The sequence below is a fragment of the Vidua chalybeata genome, chromosome 5 (genome assembly GCF_026979565.1).
Source record: "Vidua chalybeata isolate OUT-0048 chromosome 5, bVidCha1 merged haplotype, whole genome shotgun sequence".
In the NCBI taxonomy this organism is placed as follows: Eukaryota; Metazoa; Chordata; class Aves; order Passeriformes; family Viduidae; genus Vidua; species Vidua chalybeata.
Window position 1 is genome coordinate 133,732 of NC_071534.1, and position 18,444 is coordinate 152,175.

At 43.8% G+C, this 18,444-nt stretch overlaps 1 protein-coding gene across 1 annotated transcript in view; it reads left to right on the forward strand.

Moving 5' to 3' along the window:
- Window positions 1-4,073: 4,073 nt before the first annotated feature.
- Window positions 4,074-18,444, forward strand: part of CALD1 (caldesmon 1) — a 227,403-nt gene continuing 213,032 nt past the window's right edge. Inside the window, exon 1 of the mRNA XM_053943508.1 lies at window positions 4,074-4,109. The gene's annotated coding sequence lies outside the window, so the exon portion shown is untranslated. The remainder of the gene's footprint in view (window positions 4,110-18,444) is intronic.

The following is an 18,444-nucleotide window of genomic DNA, read 5'->3' on the forward strand; positions in this document are numbered from 1 at the left end:
TGGGATATGAGTTGGCACGCAAGAGCATCCCCTTGCACCTTTTGCTTGTGGGCCCAGGGGATTCCAGTTGGGATCCAGCCTGAGCACCAGGTCTAGTCTGAGCCTGATCCATGCAGATCTTCATCCCTGTCTCAGGTCCCAGCTGGGGCTTGGCTTTTAAGCTTCAGAACATACAAGGGATGGGCTGATGTCTCTGCACTGTTTCTAAAGTCCTAAACTTAGTTATGCATTTTTATTCAAATGTTTCTCTTTCAAAGACTGAACAGTGCAATTCCACACAGTGTCTTTGGATGCACTACAGAAGTACAAATTATATTGGCAGCCCACTGCTGTTATTTTTGCAGTTTATTTTAATTAGTAATCAAATGTAATTTTTCAACTCCGTGTTTTGTATTCCACGTCTTTAATGTCTTCCAGATCCACTCCAGGTTTACTAGGCTGGATGGTAGCTAAGTGTTAATTTTGATTCAGAGGAAACTGCCATGCCCATTTTGAGCATTCCTTATTTGCTTACTTTTGCTCTTTTATTTTTAGCTGTATTTTGTACTGCATTTCTTTCTCTCTCTGTATTTAAAAATTATTTTAGACTTTTCATTATTATGTGGCATTGATTCTTGGCACTGAGGTTAAAGTCTGGAACTGAACAAACCATGAAATTACTGCCTCAGTACAACCACTTGAAAGTCTCTGTTATGTAGTTGGCACTGTGTTTGTCAAGCCTCTGCTCACCCTTTGTGTAGCATCCTACATAATGTATTCCTCAGCCTGGGAAGAGGGAGGAAAGAGAGGGTTGAGAGCACCAGTCACTCATCATTTACCTGGTCCAGGATTTGCCTACTGAGCCCTGACATGAAAAGTGTTCAAAGCTTTTCCTTGTAAGTGAAACACTATGAGCCAAACCCTCTTCTTTTTTGTATGTTCTGCACCAACCAGTTCCCCACCAAGAAATCTGCTTTACCAGGAGGAAATGCAGCAGTAATGGCTGCTGATGCTTTGTTCAGGCGTGAGTTTCCGTCAGCAATGCCCGGGATGGACAAAATTCTGGGTTGGTGACTGATATTCCATGCACAGAAATACCATGGCTTTGTAATCCCATCCTTTGCATCTTTTTGAGAAGCTGGAAAAAAGGAGAGACAGTTCCTTTGCATAGGAAAGAGAGGTTCTTCAGTTTCCTGGTTACACTCTGTGCTTCAGGAGAACAGACAAACAAAGCTGTGATATTCCTGCTTGGCAGAGGTATTACATAGAACTTGGAAAAGCCTCTTAAGATCATCAAATCCAACTGTAAATCCACCACTGCCAAGCCCATCACTAAACAACATCCCTCAGTGCCACATCTACACGCCCACTAAATCCCCCCAGGGATGGGGGCTGAGCCACTTCCCTGGTCAGGCTGTTCCAGTGCTTGCCAAGCCTTTCAGTGGGGCAATTTTCCCCAGTATGCCACAAGCAGAGGTGTCTCTCAGCACAGCATTTTTGCCATTCCCACTGCCATTTTGCCATTCCTTCACAGCACTGGCACGTGCCTGTGGAGCAGCCGAGGGGCTGCAGGTGTCAGGGTGGAAAACCTGAGGGGTAACACCATGTGCTGAGGCAACAGGGACCATTTCTAACCCTGCAAATCTCCATCAGTGTCATGGGATTTTGGCTCCATCCCTCCTCTGGAGAGGGGGTGTCTCCCCTGCCAGCAGAGTGGTGTCCCCAGTGAAGGGACACTTTGGTTTGTCCCTTCTCAAGGCCTGGTTGCACAGCAGTCTCCAGCCCCAGACCTCACTGACCCTCCTCAGAAAATGTTCTTGGCCAGGAGCAGAGAGAGGAGGGGGAGAAGCCAGGCTGGCACAGCAGGCAGCTGGCAGCAAGGAGGCCTCATGTTCCCAGAGAATTGCATTTTTCTTGATGTTAAATTAACATAAAATGGAGTGTTATGGATGTTCCTTCTACATCTTAGCCACAGTTAGAGGACTTCAGTTGTTAATGCCAAGTATAATAAAAATGTTTTCTAATCTTGATGGAGTTCCCCCCGACATCTTATGTTTCACTGTCTTTTTTAACTTCCAGCACTTCTCTTTCTGTCAAGATTCTTGTGTGTCTTGGCTTTCATAGTCCCTATCCCTTCTTAGGGCTTTCTTTAGCTGGTTGCAAAGTGCATTTTGACTTTTTTGCTCTTCCTTTGTTAACATGTTTGTTTATTTACAGAGAAACAGTAAGGGAGTGCTTGGGGAGGATCTCTGCTTCTTCCTTTTGGCTTAAATTTCTGTCCATCGTTTCATATGACCCTCCCCTTTCTGTGTTGTGAAAACCTGTCAGAATCTCTGGGCTGATGACAGCACTGCCTGACTCATGCCAGGTTCTCCTGTCCTGTGTCCTTTCCCTCTGATTCTTTGCAAAACAGAATAACTTGAGCCTTGCAGGTTATTGGATGTGCAGGGTCCTAAAAATCAGCAGGTGAATCCATGCAAAATAGAGGTTTTTCCCTAAAATCCAAGCCACAGCTGGGTAGACGCTTGCTTCTGCCAAAAGCACCAAAGCAGCAAAGTCAGAGAATTATAAAGGGGATATCACTAAAATGTGGGTTCTCCACATCTTTGTGGAGTGTTATGAGAGGGGGAAGTTTGCAAAAATATTGTGATTAAAAATGGCTTATAAAAATTCCGTGTCCTGTTACAGACCCGAATTGGTCCAAATCCTTGTGTTTTCTTACTATTTGCTTCTCTAGTGCACAAGCTGCGGGAGGTTTCAAATAGTTCAAATATGTCCAAAAGATTGGAACCTGGAAGCATTTTTCCTGAACATTTTATATGAAAACTTTCTGGTCTTTTTTCCTTTTCACTGCTGCTGACTAGGGAAGCTTTACCTGTGGAATAATGACGTGTGCCAGTGTAGGACCATGGCCTTGCCTCGTGCAAGTTCCTGAGTCACTTCTGAGCCCATATATAGGGATCATTCCCTTTCCTCTGGACAGGAGGCAGGGTGCCACTTGTACTTCTCTGCAGAGGGGAACTGAAGAGGCATTTTTCCTCTGGAATGACAATGGAAAGTCTGACGTGGACAGCAATGTGATTACCTCAGCCATAATTTACAGGAGCACCCAGGACTCCCTCTCAGAAAACAAATGTGCTCGAGAGTGTTTAATGAGCAGAGATGTTCAGAATGTCTGTGTAACATGTGGGCTGTAGGACAAGTCTCCTCTTTCCCTGAGAAGTCATCAGGAGGTTGATTTAAAGTGGCAATAAGCATATTGGGAGGCAATAGGAAGATGAAAGGATGCTAAATATTACAGCTGTTTTCTGAAGTATTTTGCTCACAGGGTGAGCCAAATATTTGATATAATATCTGATATCTGATCCTCTGCTTGATGGAGCTTGATGGTCACATAAAATGCTGCTTCATGGGTCACTGGGGCCAAGATGCTGGAGGTGACTTTGGTATTAGTCTTTCTTGCTAACCATCTGTCTGTCATCATCAATAACCCTCCCCATCATTTACCATCCAGGTTCTTGCTTGATCTCCAACCAAAATTGATTGTTTGAAATGTTAAAGTCATTCATCAGCCATTCCTGAAGCCAGATTTGGGGACAAAACAAGTAATACAAATGAAAAAAAAAAACCAAAAAAAAAAAAAAAAAAAAAAAAAAGGAGAAAAAAAAGGTTTTTTTTTTGTTTTTTTTTTTTTTTTTTTTTTTTTTTTTGTAAGAAAGAGGCTGCTGAGACAGCAGGGACTGCCTGAGAGTGTTCAGGGCCAGCCAACACTTCTTTAGTATGTGTCTGAATATAAAAATGGCCTCTGGCAAGAACAGAGAACAAGGAAGGAGCATTTCTAAAGAGCTGGTTGACCTCAACCTCTGCCTCTTTCTTTAGTCACTTGTTCTGTCCTCTTAGACCAGAAACATTGCTCAGTCCTTCCCCTTCAGCTGTGGTACTTGTCCTAATTATGAGGATATCACTTGGTCCCTGCCCAGCAAACACTGCTGTGGCAAAATACCTTCAGGGAAGAGAGGGACAACTTTAAAGCCTGCTTTTTGTGAAGGTTTTTTTATGAGCAGTGCTTCCCCTTTGGACAAGAGGATGGCATTCTTGGCTGCAATCCAGAAGCACTCAGATACTCACAGGTGAGACAAGCTCCCTGTCAATAGGAGCATCACACAAATCTCAGTGAGGAGGGGACAAGAAAGGAGACTGGGAGGTGGGGTTTGTGGGGTAAGAGATTGTCATCAGTGAAATGAGGACAGGACATGGAGAAACAGCACACTTGTGGTTTGGTTTCTGTTGTCTGTTTTGGTCAGGAAAAGAGTTCTGTGTTTGGAAGATAAAGCAAGCCCTGAGGAGAAGGAGCTGATCCAGGCTCCATGGGTGGTGTCAGCCCTTCCCTGGCTGCAGAGCTGGGCCAGCCTTGTACCATGGAGTGCGCTTTTGTGTGTGTTTGGACTGTAAACCCTGACATATGCTTTGCCCCAAAGGATTACTGCAGATTGCAGTGCAATGATCAGCTCTCAGAGCAGAAAACCAGCCACCAGTGAGCCCCTGTGTGAAATGCACTGCACAGCTCTGGCCTTGCCATGCCCAGCAGTGAGCGAGTTCAGCTCCTTGCTGTAAATGCAGCTCTGCTGGCAGGGGAACATTTGGGCTGTTCAGATGCAGCTCATGAATTTGCCAGCCCTGGTGTAATGCATCCTTGGATAATTGTTATGGGGGTTCCTTTTTTGTTTATGTGTTTGTTTTTTAACTTCAGCTGGCAGGGTGGTAACTGGTTACTTCAAGTCAGTAGACTCAGTGGTACGAACAGCCTGGATTTCTCCCAGCTTTCTTTTGGATAGTTATATTAAATTGTACTTTCAAAATACCTACTCTGTGGCAGCAACTTCTGCTATTACAGGCTTTGTAGTGTGTGTGCTGTAGCTACACTTAATTAATAACTTAATTTAAAAGCTGATGAGCAATTTATTTCATCCTCTGTAGCCAGGAAATAATGATGATCGGCAGTTATATTAAAAGGATGGGTTGGACTCTGACTCCTTTTGCTGGACTTGCCAGCCCAGTTGTTTTCTTCAAATAGCTGATTGTTTTTCTTGGCAATTCAGTGGCCCAGTCAGTTCTAGACACCTGGCTGCTGCATAATTCCAGATCAGTTTGTGCACCTGTAGTAGCCTAGTGTGCTCAGGTTTGAAAAGTGGCTGCTGCACATTCACGGGGATGCCAGGATGGATGTCTTGGCTTGCTGTGTGCGAACAGGCCTGTCCTGCCTGCTGGTAGCTGACCTCCTGGATGCTAACAGGCCTGAGATGGGTGAGTACTGTGTGGCAAGACTTCTGCTGCACCGTGCACACTGCTCAGGATTCCAGCTGATGGAGCAGGAATCCAAAATATTCCATCAGGACAGGCTCAATCAGTAATACATTCACACTTCTGCTGTTGCTGTTCAGCTCTGGCTTTGTGGGTCGGTGAAAAGTGATCCAGAGCTTGCTTATCCTCCATGAGCACTGACTGAAAATTGTCCTTCATTAGAATGTCAGATGTGTTTCCTAATGAGATCCTGCAGGACAGGATAAACACACTCATTTTGCATGTAAGTGACACAGTCAAGAGATACGAATCTCTTAATGCCTGTACATCTCAAGCTCAAAAGCAAGTTCTAGTCCCCAGAATGTGATGTGTTGCCATCTCAAAGCTGTGACTTCACATTTCCATCCATTGTGTTGAAAACCTGTCGCACTGTGGGACAAAAAACACAGCTCAGAAGGAAGAACAATGCTTGAACAAAGACTTTTTTCCCTGCTGTCCTTAAGTAAGCCAACCCCCCCCTGCCCCCCCCCCCCCCCCCCAGGACACATTTAAGAGCTCCAGCTGAATAGAGAGCAGTAACTGGTGTGATTGTTGTGTTCTGTCTCTTTGAAATGCCCTATAGCACTGGCACTCTTATTTTAGGTCGTGTCATGGGGAGAAGCTGACATGCAAGTAAGGAGGACCCAGTCTGATGTGGTGCAGGATGGAAAAAGCAAAAAATCATGAGTCCCCCTACACCACTCCTTTTTTATGGAGCTGGCAGAGGAACAGGCTCTTTACGAGTACCAGCTAAAGACAGCAGTGCTGCTCTGGGAATTTCTCTCTTGTTTTATATTCCCCAAACCCACTTTTGGCACCTCTGGAGTTGAAGACACAAAGGCAGCTCATTAGGGGTCTTATCCAAACCCCATGGATGTCACTGAGAGTTTGTGCCAGCAATGGGATTTGGCTGAGTTTAGTTATGAGCCTTTATCTTCTCTCCACATGTGTGGAGGTCTGAGATGAAACTACAGGTGAGCAGTGAGTCCAGGTGAGTCTCACTACTTGCCCCTTCTCTATGGGGTGGCTGCAGGGTTCAAAATTGTGAGTTTAACCTCCTCCTCTCTCATAAAGGCTCATCCTTTGTTTCTCTCTGCATCCATTAGCCAAAAAGACACGATCTCAAGTGAAAACACATTCCATTATTGTAGTTTTACTCCTTGGAATGTTATGACACATCCCTCAAATATCAGCTTTGTTAACTGTCAACAAATTAGTGTCCTTTCACTCCCAGTGTGAGCACTCACGGGTCCTCTTGGCTCCTGACCTTACAGAGAGCATTACCAAGGCTGCAGTCCAGGGAACACTCCCTCTCCTGACCTTCTGCCCAAAATTCACCTTCTCACCAGCTGAACAGTGCGACAGCATCCCATCAGCTAGGAAAGTTTCCTCTCCTTCTCCAGCATCAGGAGAAAATGGCTGGCACTGAATTTATTCACTGTTGCCAGCAGAACTTGAGCAAAAGCTATTGGGCCCAGTCCTGAACCAGCTCGGTTAACCCTCCCATCCAGATTTGTTTTATATCCTCATTAAAGCAAATAAAGGCCTTGAACAAAACTACTTGGATGGTACTTGCAGCAAAAAGCTTCTCTGGGCGCCTGATGCAGCAGAGAAACTGGTGCTAATGGGGGAAACCACAGCCTACAAAGGCAGGGGAAGGCAAACAAACGCCCAGCTTATCTCTGTTTTATCTCTAACCTCCTTCACTTAGACAACTGGAGAAGGGAGCAAGCCCTGGTGAATCTTCTGCACCATCCTATTAAGTTATGGTTGGACAAAGGCCTGAGCCTGTTTTGCCTCAGCAGATGAGCCACAGGACCATCTTTCCCCCTGCCTCAGTGGCCCACAGGTTCCCCTTGGAAACCTGGTGCCATCCCAGGCAGAGCAGCTGTGCTGGAAAAGGCTGAGGGTGGCTGTGCTCCCTGCACTGCAGCTCCCAGCCAGAGCTGGGTCTGGATCTCAGGGTTTAAATCAGTGTGAGAGATCCCAGGATGTGGGTCCTTGTGGTCTGGGAATTATAAACCAGTCATTTAAATCACATGATTAGAATTCAGGTAAACAGTCAGGGAGTAACCAAGGCATGTCCCCCAAATGCAGTGTCAGACACCATTTAAGGGAAATGAGAGGGAAACAGCTTTGTTCCAGCCCAAGGCTTATCCCAAAGGTGTTCCAGCTCTCAGCTCCAGGCACTGGCAGGAGGAAGCTCAGCCTTGCAGGCTGCTTCACTCCATTCTGCTTGCAAAATAATGATGAAGCTTCACTGCTGCGCCAGAGTGTGCCAGGCAGCGTGGTGCCTTTGTGATATGCCAGCGTAGCTTTCTGAAGGAGCTCCTATGTATGACCAAGGTCAATAAATATTCATATTAACTGTGCACTGGGTCTGTACTTTCTGCTTGCTCCTCAAGAGGGTAAGCAGCTGAACCAGACTTCAAAAAACAAACAAAAAAAACCCCCAAGAAACACAAAAAAAACCACCAAACCCAAAAACCACCACCACCACCAAAAAACCCAAACCAAACAAACAAACAAACAAACAAAAAAACAACCTAAAAAACCCCAAAAAACCAAAACCAAAACCAAACAAAAAAACCAACCAACCAAAAAAAAAAAAAAACCAAAAAAACACCAAACCCCACCCTCTGAATATTCTTGCTTACAGATCTGAATTTTAGAAGCAGATGTACCATATCTGAATTTCTGGGGGCCCCCCAAGCAATCAGACTGACCATGACAGTTCAACAGAGCAAATGAAGAGGAACTGGGCATGCTTGTTAGTCAGCTCTGCTTTTTCACCCTCACTCTGATTATCCTGCCTTTTCTCCTCTTATGAAGGACAAATGGTAAATTTAGGGTGAGTTACGGCATGGAGAAAATGTTTTTGGGTTGTGGGGTTTATTTAATTTTTATTTTTTTAAATTTTAATGCCAGTCTTGCTTTTAAAGTATAGAAAATGCTACATTGTCTCGTGTGAAGTCAGTTTACACTAAAGTCAAAGCCTTGCAAATATTCAATTAGGAGACCAGTCAAGTATGTGGGATTAAGTTGTTTATATAAATGTTTGCAGAACCAGAGTGTGAGTTCACAGGCAGGCATGGGAGCTTTGGTTTCCCAGCTGATCTATAAAAAGGGTCAAACACAGTATACTGATAAATGTAGCATACTTACAAAAAAAGCCAGCCAGCCTCAATCCAGTCCTGACTGGAGCTTCCAGTACCAATTCCCAGTTGTTTATCAAAGTTAAGTTGGAGGCTGATGAATTTGCAGGATGTGTAATTTAAAAACAATTTCAGACCCTTCCAAGGCACCACTGCACATCTCCACACTTACATGCGCTGTTGGGAGCTAAAAGCAGATTCTGCTTTAAGTAAACAAAGAGCTCCCACTGATTACCCAGAAGCAGCTCTGGTGTGAGCAAGAGTGGAAGAGGCCCCATGGAATGAGGTCTGAAGATACAGGGTAGCATCATTCCCTGGAATTTTCTGCATTTCCTCATCTTTGTTTCTGCTTCTGGCACCAAATTCCTGAGAGAAGCTAGAGAAAAGTCCTGGTGCTCAAAGCCAGGGAGGGTAGAGGAGAAAATTAACTCCTCTTATGAAGAGAAGCAAATGCTTTCTCAGCTCCAGATAGAATTTTGGTGAGCCCTGGTGGGACTGGTGGAGTCCGACCAGGAAGACAAAACTGGGCGAAAGAGTAAAAGGTAAAAAAAAGGAGAATTTAATGCAATTATATTTCTAAAATTTAATTTGGGAGTGGTGTAATTTTTGCAATAAATTTCTCCAGTCTCTCAGGAAATAGAGAAAAAGCAAGGACTCCAGTGTTCTGAAAGTGCTTGGTGCCTGGTTCTCTGATCTGCTTTCTGTGCTGATCAGGACAGGGACACATGGAGCCATCAGCAAGCAATCAGGAATTTACCCAGCCCCAGTGGGCCAGAAGGAGGAGTGACTGCATTGTGAGTGGTTTTTCCCCCTCTGCTTAACTGACATGAAGTCAGGAAGTCCCCTACACCCTTGTATTTCTTTAGGGCAGTTTCTTTAGACAGGTTATGCTGTTGAGAGTGTGCAGCCGGTGTCTTCTGGGATGAAAGGTGCTGTGTCAGTGCAACGTGTTGCTTTTTTCCTTGAATTTAAGTACTGATATCTGTACTGGAGTTATTAATAGACTGAATTGTCCAAACAGGGCTTCTTCACCACTCCTGCTGCAAAATACAGACTGTGTTCCTGTTGCTACAGCATATACTGCTAAGTTACAGCTAGTACAGTCTGTTTTTCACTAAATGCATCAGTGAACAGTTTAAACAAAGTTAAAAAAAAAAGTACTGGCAACAAAGAGATGACTTATCATTTGCAACTTTAAAAAGGAGCCTGCAGCTATACGAATCTGGAAATAATATAAACTTAACCCACAGGACTGTTGCATTGGTTTTAGAAGAGCTTACTTTAAAGCTGGTATGTGGGCTCACTAAGAGACTGAGTGGTTGGCAAGGATGCTAACAATTTATGGAATGTGTCTTTGGAAAGGATTAAAGCAAAAAACATGTTGCTTCTTACCATCTCTGAGCTGGGAATATAGCTCTAAGGGGCGAGTGTTAAATTTTAAGCATCCAGTATATAAAGCTTTTAGAGAATAAACTTTTTTCTTTCCTTGCCCTGCTGCTTGGGATCAAATTGAGTCCAGACCGGATAGACTAAAAATCATTCCCATCTGACGTCCAGGAAAAGGTCAGGAGTTACAGCAGAGCTGGCAGTGGTAGAGCAGTTCCCAGCTTGCGTAAGGACTATTTGTGAGCTGCCCAAGATAACAGTCAGCATTTCAGCTCGGAGTGTTCCCAGCCTCACAGAATTGTGCCTGTTCATTTTGTCCCTCTGAGCTGCTTTTTGAAAACTGCTTTGTACCAAGTAAAAGCACAATTAAAACTGAACCCTGAGAGCCCAGTTAAAATGCAAAATCCCTATGACTCGTTTGGGAAATCTTTCATTTTCTACTTTCATTGGCCCTGTTATGACTCCTTCTCTGCCTTAGGTACTCATGGTCCAGCCCCTGACTGTGTTGTCTTCTTCCTGTCCCAGCACTCCCTGTCCCGGGCTGTGCTTGAAAAGACAGTGAGGAATGTCTCTAAGTGGCACCATTTTCCCCTGACAGAGATTCTCTGTCACTGATGAAACCACTCCATATTTCCCCCATGTTTGTGGGTGGATATGGTGTTGCATCTGTGTGTGTTTGCAAAAAACACTAAGAGAGGACTTGCTGCCAAACCCAGTTTTCTTCCCAGTGTGGAGGAGAAGAGAAGCATGGTGCTGTTCTCAGCTCTGACATCTATCAAAAAGAGCAAAGATCTCTTCTAAACAATCTGTCTGTCCAGCTGCTGCCTCCTTAGCAGCTGCTGCCACTGGCAGTGGCAGTGCCCATGGTTATTGGGCATCTCAGAGTCCAAAAGTTTGCAAGCCTACAGCCACTCCTACAAGGTGAGGGCAGCTTCTGTTGGAAATAGGACATAGAGGCCTAAAAGATGCTGGAGATAACTTCAGGGGAGGACAGTGTCTCTTTTCCTGCAAGCATGTCTGCCAGCCCTGTCATCTGCTCTTTCTCCACATTCTCATGTGGCTGCGCAGGGACAGCCCTGGTTCATGGGGCAGTGCAGGGTGATGCCAGTGTGTTACCTGGTACTTGTCAACACCTTGGGGCTGAAACCATGGGTGAGTCTGACCCTCAGGCGCAGAGCTGGGGGCTCTGGCTGTGGAAAATCACATTAGTGGGTCACAGTCATTTTGGAGAGCTTCCACTGACTGTGGGAATTTCTTAGCAGGATCCTTCCCCTAAGAGACTGTTGGTTTTCTTTCTCTCCAACCATTCATGAAACCCAGAACCCAGTCCTGTACCATGAGGATGTGAGACAGGATGGGTTGGCTCAGTTTGGGAGTGATCCATGTTAAAGCCTTCCCCTAGAATGTGCACCAAATGGCTGGAATGTCTTTGTAGCCTCACTTTGAAATCTTTGATGTCTTACTACAGAAACAGGCTGTGATGGGATTTGTGTAGGACTCAAATTTATCTGTTTCGTAAATAGTCTGAAATGCTTTATTTGACAATGAATGTATACATTAGTGCCATAAAAGCATGATATCACATACTTATTATGAGGCTCTCAGAATGAAAAACATGGCTAAAATGGGGAGGTGAGCACCTCTTTCTTCTTTAAAGTGAAAATCCTGTTTTCAGTGTTGAGAATAAGTGAATTTCCTTCCAAATGAATTGCATTCCATTGAATGCTCACCTTTTTTTTACCATATTGCTTATGCTGATGAAGTGCTAGAAAAGGTAACACCAGCTGCTCATCGTGAAGGCCCTAACTGGCTGTGATGTCCCTGATGAACTTCACCTGAGTCCTGCATCCACTCCCATGGCCACAGGAGCCCTATTTAAGCTCAGCCCCAGTAAGAGACTGCTTTAGGAGTGTTGTTGTCAGTCTTGCACTCAGCTCTTCCTCCTGAGCTGGTGTTGGCTGTGGGGTTCTCCAGGGTGCGTTGTACATTTCCAGCCCTCTGATTCTGTCCTGTGCTGCTCTTGAGAGGATCCCTGGATGGACCCTGGGGCTTGCTGTGCCTGGAGCTGTTGATGGGCCCTGTTGCCAGCATCCCTCGAGGCTGCCTGATCATTTGGGAAATTCTGTGCTCAAGTGCTTCGCAAAGGAGCTTTTGGGGAGCAATCACTTTGCCTGTACAGAAAGGCAGATGGAGCTGAGGATGGTGCAAAGCATTTGTGGTTCCTGGAGTGTTACTGCCCAGGTGCACCCTACTGCCCCTCACATGAGTGCTCCTGGCCTCCTTAGATCTCCTGGGCTTCTGCAGGAGGAGTTTCACAGGTTGCCCTGGATGTGCAGCCAATGCAATCTCGACTTTGTGGCCCTGGATAGACCCTTTTGAGAAGGGCAGTGCAGGAAGGCTGAGCTGGTTCATGTAGAGTTATAGGTTCAAGGACCAAGCTGCTCCTCCACTTTTTCTTCTGTGGCTTTACTGCTCTTATGACCCCTAGTAAACTTCCTGGAAAAGAACCTGAAGCTAATTAAGGGGGTCATTTTTGTGGCATTGGCTAAATGAGAAGTGGAGTTTCTTCCCATTTACATAAACAACGATCTGGCAGCAGTTGGAGCTCACTGCTGGAAAATAATGGGGAAGAGGTCTGAAATCAGTTTCAGAAGAAACAGATTTGTTTAAAATGAGGGTTTACAGATCTGTGTGCTTAGATAAGAAATTTGTGCCTTCACATATTCTGTTATGGCCCTTGGTTGTGAGGTAGATCTTCAGGCATCTGAGCCTCTGGGGAATTTTCAAAGCTGTGTAAGGACACTTACTATTTAATGCCCCAGCATTCTGCCTCTCCTATCACTGCATAGCTAATAATGTGAACCTAAATTGACTAGATGCCATCATTGCCTCAGGAAGGGGATTCTTAGGTTGCCTTTTGTGTTATGATGTAACTATAGGTTTATTTTGGCAATGGTTTGGACTTGAACCTCGTTAACTTGAAATTAAAACAATTGGGTCCTTTATGCTGTTTATAATTGGTTTTGCAGTAGTTGCTTACTTATAAAAGTGATTTCATTGTCCATTGGGGGTGGTTCATAACTGCATGATTGACATGATTAAATTTGATCATTGGTGGATTTCTGGGTTCCAAATCTGTGCTTAATTCTGTTGCCCAGACTGAGATGTAGAAAGGTGTGACAATGGGTTTATTCAATATTGACAACACTGAACATTCCAGTATCATGAGTCAGACTCCTCCCAAATTTTGTACTTGGTTTAAGTTAATGAGACTCAGAAAAATATCAAGTTATCAATTTTTCCCCTCTGGAATAGTATGACCATCATTTCCAATGAAACCTGTAATTATCCCATGAGCTTTTGTCTCCAGGTGCTCTAAAATATTGCCTATTATTGAAAAACTTGAAGTAAAATGTTATTAGTCCTTCTGTTTTTAAGCTAGAACAATGGACCTGTTAAAATATTTATAGCTAATGTTAGGGCAGCCTGTGGGAATTGGGTTTGAGAGTTTAATTCTGACTTTATTTTGCACATATATTTATGTTCTTACTGAGTAAGCAGTGGTTGCTGCAGAGCTGGGAGATGGGTTAGGTTTGATACCTCTGCATTCTATCAGCTTAATTGTGAGCTGTGGCTTTGAACAGTAAAGAATATTTCAATTTTTTTTGTTTAGCATAGTATACGTCTGATGGCCTGGTAAATGTTTCTCTGCTGTTTTCTCCAGGCAGTGTTTATGCCATGGTACTTTCTGCACTCCGCAGTTCTGCACTCTTGCTGCTCCTGTCCTGAAAGCATTACCAGCTCCCCATTTTTTAGTGCTGTGAGGACAGGAGATGCTGATTTCATTTAAAGAGAGACCCTAGAAGCCTCAGATGGCCAGGATGCTTACCCAGATAATGCAGTAAGGTGGTGGGTTTTTTTTTTTAATGGCACTGCAAATTTGCAAGGTTCCTTTGGGCTGGGAACGTTTTCCCACCCTGTTGAAGTACCACAGAAATTGGTGAAGGCTTCCCTCAGCTGTTTGTGTCTTAGAGGATGACTTTTTTTTCTAAGCATACACTGGATCTTCACCCAAGAATTAGCAAAAATTAGGCAGGAGCTAATCAGATAAGTAATTCTACCTGAACCAACTGTAACTTCTGTGAAATCACACTAACAAAACAGTGTTTCTGTTTCTCCTTCTCTACAGGAGAATGTGTCCTCACAGGAAGAGGACACTGCTGGTTTCAGTTTATCAATAGTCTGTTCAGATGCTGTATTTTTTTTTTTTTTACACATGAGTTTTATTTCTGAGGACTTTGCTAGTTCTTCAGTCTCTTTCTTTTCAAACTAGACAAACCCATGTAATCAATATCAGATTCAGTGTTCTGCTTACCTGCTGTTGCCCAAACCCATAGACTCTGTTTGCCCTCAAGCTTTTTTGTCTTTTGGCAGCTGCTCTCATTCCAATTACAAAATATCCTTGGAAATTCAATACCTCATTTTTCTATTATTTAAATTATGGCTCACATTGTAGTTCAATGAATTTAATTAAAGCATTTCCTTACACACATGGTGTCCATGTGGATAGAGAATGAGGACTGTTAATCCTTTTAATCTTAAAACTGGGCATGTGTAATAGTTCCAGCACAAGAGATCATTCCTTCTTATTGCATCCTTCAGGTAAGATGAATGTCCATGTTGCCTGGAGGAAGACATAATCTGTATGAGCTGGCTTTAAATCCTTAGGTAGTAGAGGGAATAACCTGTTTTAAATAACCATGTTGTAAGATGTGGCCTAGATCTTTGTGGGATATTGGTGGGGTGGACCAGGACCTGCAGATCTGGGGGTTCCCTGATGGAGTTGAGGCTATTGCTGCCTCAGCCCTGGGGCTCCCACCAGAGTTATTGGCTGCTGGAGGGGGGTTGTGATCAAAAAGTCTCACTTTTCATCACAGTGAAGGTTTGCAGATCTGAGTGTTAATTTTGTGGGAGTTTATCTTCAGAATAGCCAAAGCTGGCTTGTAAGCTTTCTTTTTGAAGAAGTTATTATTTTTGCTAAATTCCATTTCTGATGCACTGAGGATGCTCTCTTTCTCCACCATCCTGTAAGCCTGTTGGTTAAATTTTATTAAACTTCCAACCTTTGGCCAGCTTCAGTACACCCCCCCCCCCCTTTTTTTTTAAAAAAAAAAAAGGACACAATTCCAAGAGAAAGCCAGCATTTGTGTGCAAGCAAATGCAGGCAACATATGCAGCATGGACCTGATATGTATTTGGTTTGTCCCAGCAGCTGAATGGTCACCTGTGGTCCCTCAGCCCATGCTGCTCCACTGGAATCTGTGCCTTGGCTGCTTGGTGGCACCGTATCAGGAGATGAAGGTGCTGAGTGTCTGTTCCCAGGGCAAGGGGAAGTGAATTTGCAAGGAGTGGGGGCTGAAGAAGCTGTCATTACTTTGTGCTGCTGGGAAGTGGAGCTGAAGGATGTGGGCTATAGCCCATAAATAGTGTCCTTCAGTAGTGCTTTTGCTTATGTGATGGCTTGCCCTGTTTCCACTGGCATGGGAGAGTTGTTATCATGGGCCAAGCCAGTGGTCTGCCTGGTCTGTTAACTTCTCTGAATGGACACCATCAGAAGCATCAAGGGAAAATTGTAGCTGGCAGTTTTTCAAAAGCTCCTTTGGACTAAGCAGCTGCTGTAAACCCATCTTCCTTTCCCATCCTTAGGCACTACTTTGTTTATTGCTGCTTCCTTCAGGAATAGGAGGCGCTGCTGTCAGGGCTGTGTGAGCACTTAGGGTGGCAGACAGAAGTTGATCTTGTGACTCTGCAGTGGAGTCTCTTTGCTCTCTTGTCAAGCCTGGGGTGATTAACTCTTTTTCCTTTACTTCCTTTGTTCACCATTCCATGTGTTTTCCTAGAAAAATTACAAAGTAAATGCAAACCCAGCTACTGCATATTTAAGATAACACAAGTAAACACATGAAACAAATTAATTGGGAGTTGTATTTGGTACACAGTCAAGTCTCCTAAAGGCAGGAAACTTGAAAATTGTGAAATATGCAGTTTCACCAATTTCTAAACCATGTACTTGACTTCACTGATTTTTCATGCTTTTGCAGAGAGTTTTTCTCAATCCCTATCTTAATGTCAGTGATTTTATTTCACCATGGTCATGCAGCTATATGGAGTTGACCTAACAGTTTAGAATTTTAGTGAGATGATTAATTCCAAATGTAACCAACTGCTTGTATTGAAAAACCCTGTAATTTACCAGATTCTTCCCTTGGTCATAGCTCTGTGTGTGGATATGCAGACTGCTTGCTTCTTCTACTTTAAAAATGGGCAGTTGGTTTGCTTAACTTGGAGAGTAGTTCAGCTTCTTTTTGGGCTGGTGTTGCTAAATGAGAGAAAATATTTTCTTATTTCAAGTTCTCAGTATTTGTGGCAATTCTGATATGATGCTGGTCACACTCTCAGGTGCAGAGTAGTAAGAGGCATATTCAGGCTGCAGATTGTCAAGTATGTTCTTAAACAAGGGAAGTGCTGTGCAGGAAATAAGATTATAACACCTTGAAAGCAGGGAAGTCTGACTCCATGGTTCCATCTGCACTTGACAGCTTGTGATAACACTGAGTTAAACCACTGCTGTGGCTGTACAAACCAAGAAAAAGTAATTTTTAATGATACACTAATTATGCACACAACTACAGGGCCTCTGAACCTTAGAAATGAGTCAATTATAACATTCTTCTTTGCTGAAATATCCTAACAAGGAAGCTACTTTAAGCTAAATGTAATCCATGGTTAGCTTATAGCTGATTGCTTATTTTCCCAAAGCATCAATTTTTTTAGCTCTTCCATCCAGAATTATTTTAAAATATGTCTCAACATAGTAACTGTGTTTTCAGCTACCAAGGTGCTGTCATCTCTGAATGAACTAAGGTGCCAGTGTGACTTTGCCATGTTTTAGCTTCTCCTTTGCCTTTCCATGATATCAGTGAGAACAAATGTGTTACCAGCTGCACTGGGCACAAACAGATTCTGGTTGCACCTGACAAGAATTTGGAGGAAATCTACTTGGAAGAACTGGTTCTGCTTTAATAGCAACAAACTTCCAAACCAGGGGTTTCCTGACCCCTTTGGATGTGAAAAACCATCAAAAATAAGTGATTTTCAGTCAGCTTGCCTTTCTTTGGAGGATATCCGAAGCAATGAAAGCACGCTATTTATAACTCAGCAGACACAACTAGTACCAGTGGCTTTGGCCACTTCTGTTGTGTTTGCAGAGCAGTTACTAAGATGCTCTGTTTTGGAAGGGCAAAAGAAGCTGTGCAATGTCCTCCCAAGCTCTTGAATTTCAGCAGCTAAAGGCTGAGAGGATGTGTATTGCTTGTCTCTGCAAGTCTGGGATAAACACAGGGCAGGGTTTAGTGTTTCTCCGCTGAGGCTGACTGCATTGCTGATGGATCAGTAGGATTAATTACCTGGGTCTTAGTCTGCCTCAGATGAATGAGCTCTGTCACCTCCCTGCTGAGGGGTGAAACCATTTCTCAGCTCGCTGCAGCACTTCTGACACCTCACACCTGCAGTGTACTTAGCTGTGTCATGCTGTTAATTCCTGGTGTGGATTAGCAGAAGGCACCACACTTAGGTTGTGTCCTCTGCCAATGCTGCCTGCTGTGCTTGGGCTCTCGTGGGCCACCTGGCAGGCTTGGGGGAAACTGTGTGAAAAATATCACTCCTGCTCAGCTGACTCATTCCAAGGGAAAGCAGATCCTAGGAAGAGTTTCCTTCCACTCCCCTTATATGGAAGGAATGGCTTGGGAAGCTTGGAATGGCTTCTTGATTCTCAAAGAATGCATGGTAACCAGCCAAAAGATAACCCAAATCCTTTAAGTTGCTTATTAGTGTATGGAATGCCAAAATTGGCATTTTTTCCTCTTTGCCTATTCAGGGCTGGTAAGCTCCATAATTGCCTTTTCCAGTCTCATAGATGTATGGCAAGAGAGGCTGAAGTCTGCCGAAAAATTAATTTTAATTTTTTAAATGTCTGGCAAGTGGGAACACTTGTTCTGTGCATTCTCAGTGACAGTCAGTGTTCTTGACATTCTCAGTGACAAGGAAGGTTAGGAAAGATGCATGAATGAAACTTCTTTGTAAATACAAATCACAGAGGGAGACCATGTATGGTTTGCATCACTGTGTTTTAAAATCAGTCCAGTGTCTCATATTTCTGATTTTAGTCAGAAAGAAAGGTTTTTTAAAACCCCCAATTAAATCACTCAGAGGGATTACCTCATGCTCCTTGTATGCCTAAATACCCAGGCTGAGGCATGACCCAATAGACACCTTTGCACAAAAAAAAAAGATGGCAATAACTTATTTTTCTGTGGCCCACCATTTTTCTGTGGTTTTGCCACAGTCAGATGCTTGTAATTTTGTTGGAGAATTGGAAATTGGAAAACTGCTCACAGTAGTCCAGACAAGAATGTAGGCATCTGAATTGATGTTGGCAAATGTCTTGAGTGTAAGGGCAAGTACCCGAGGTAGCTCCTTTGATTTCATGGAGCCTTGCATGGGCTTTGGACACGTGCAAGTTGGC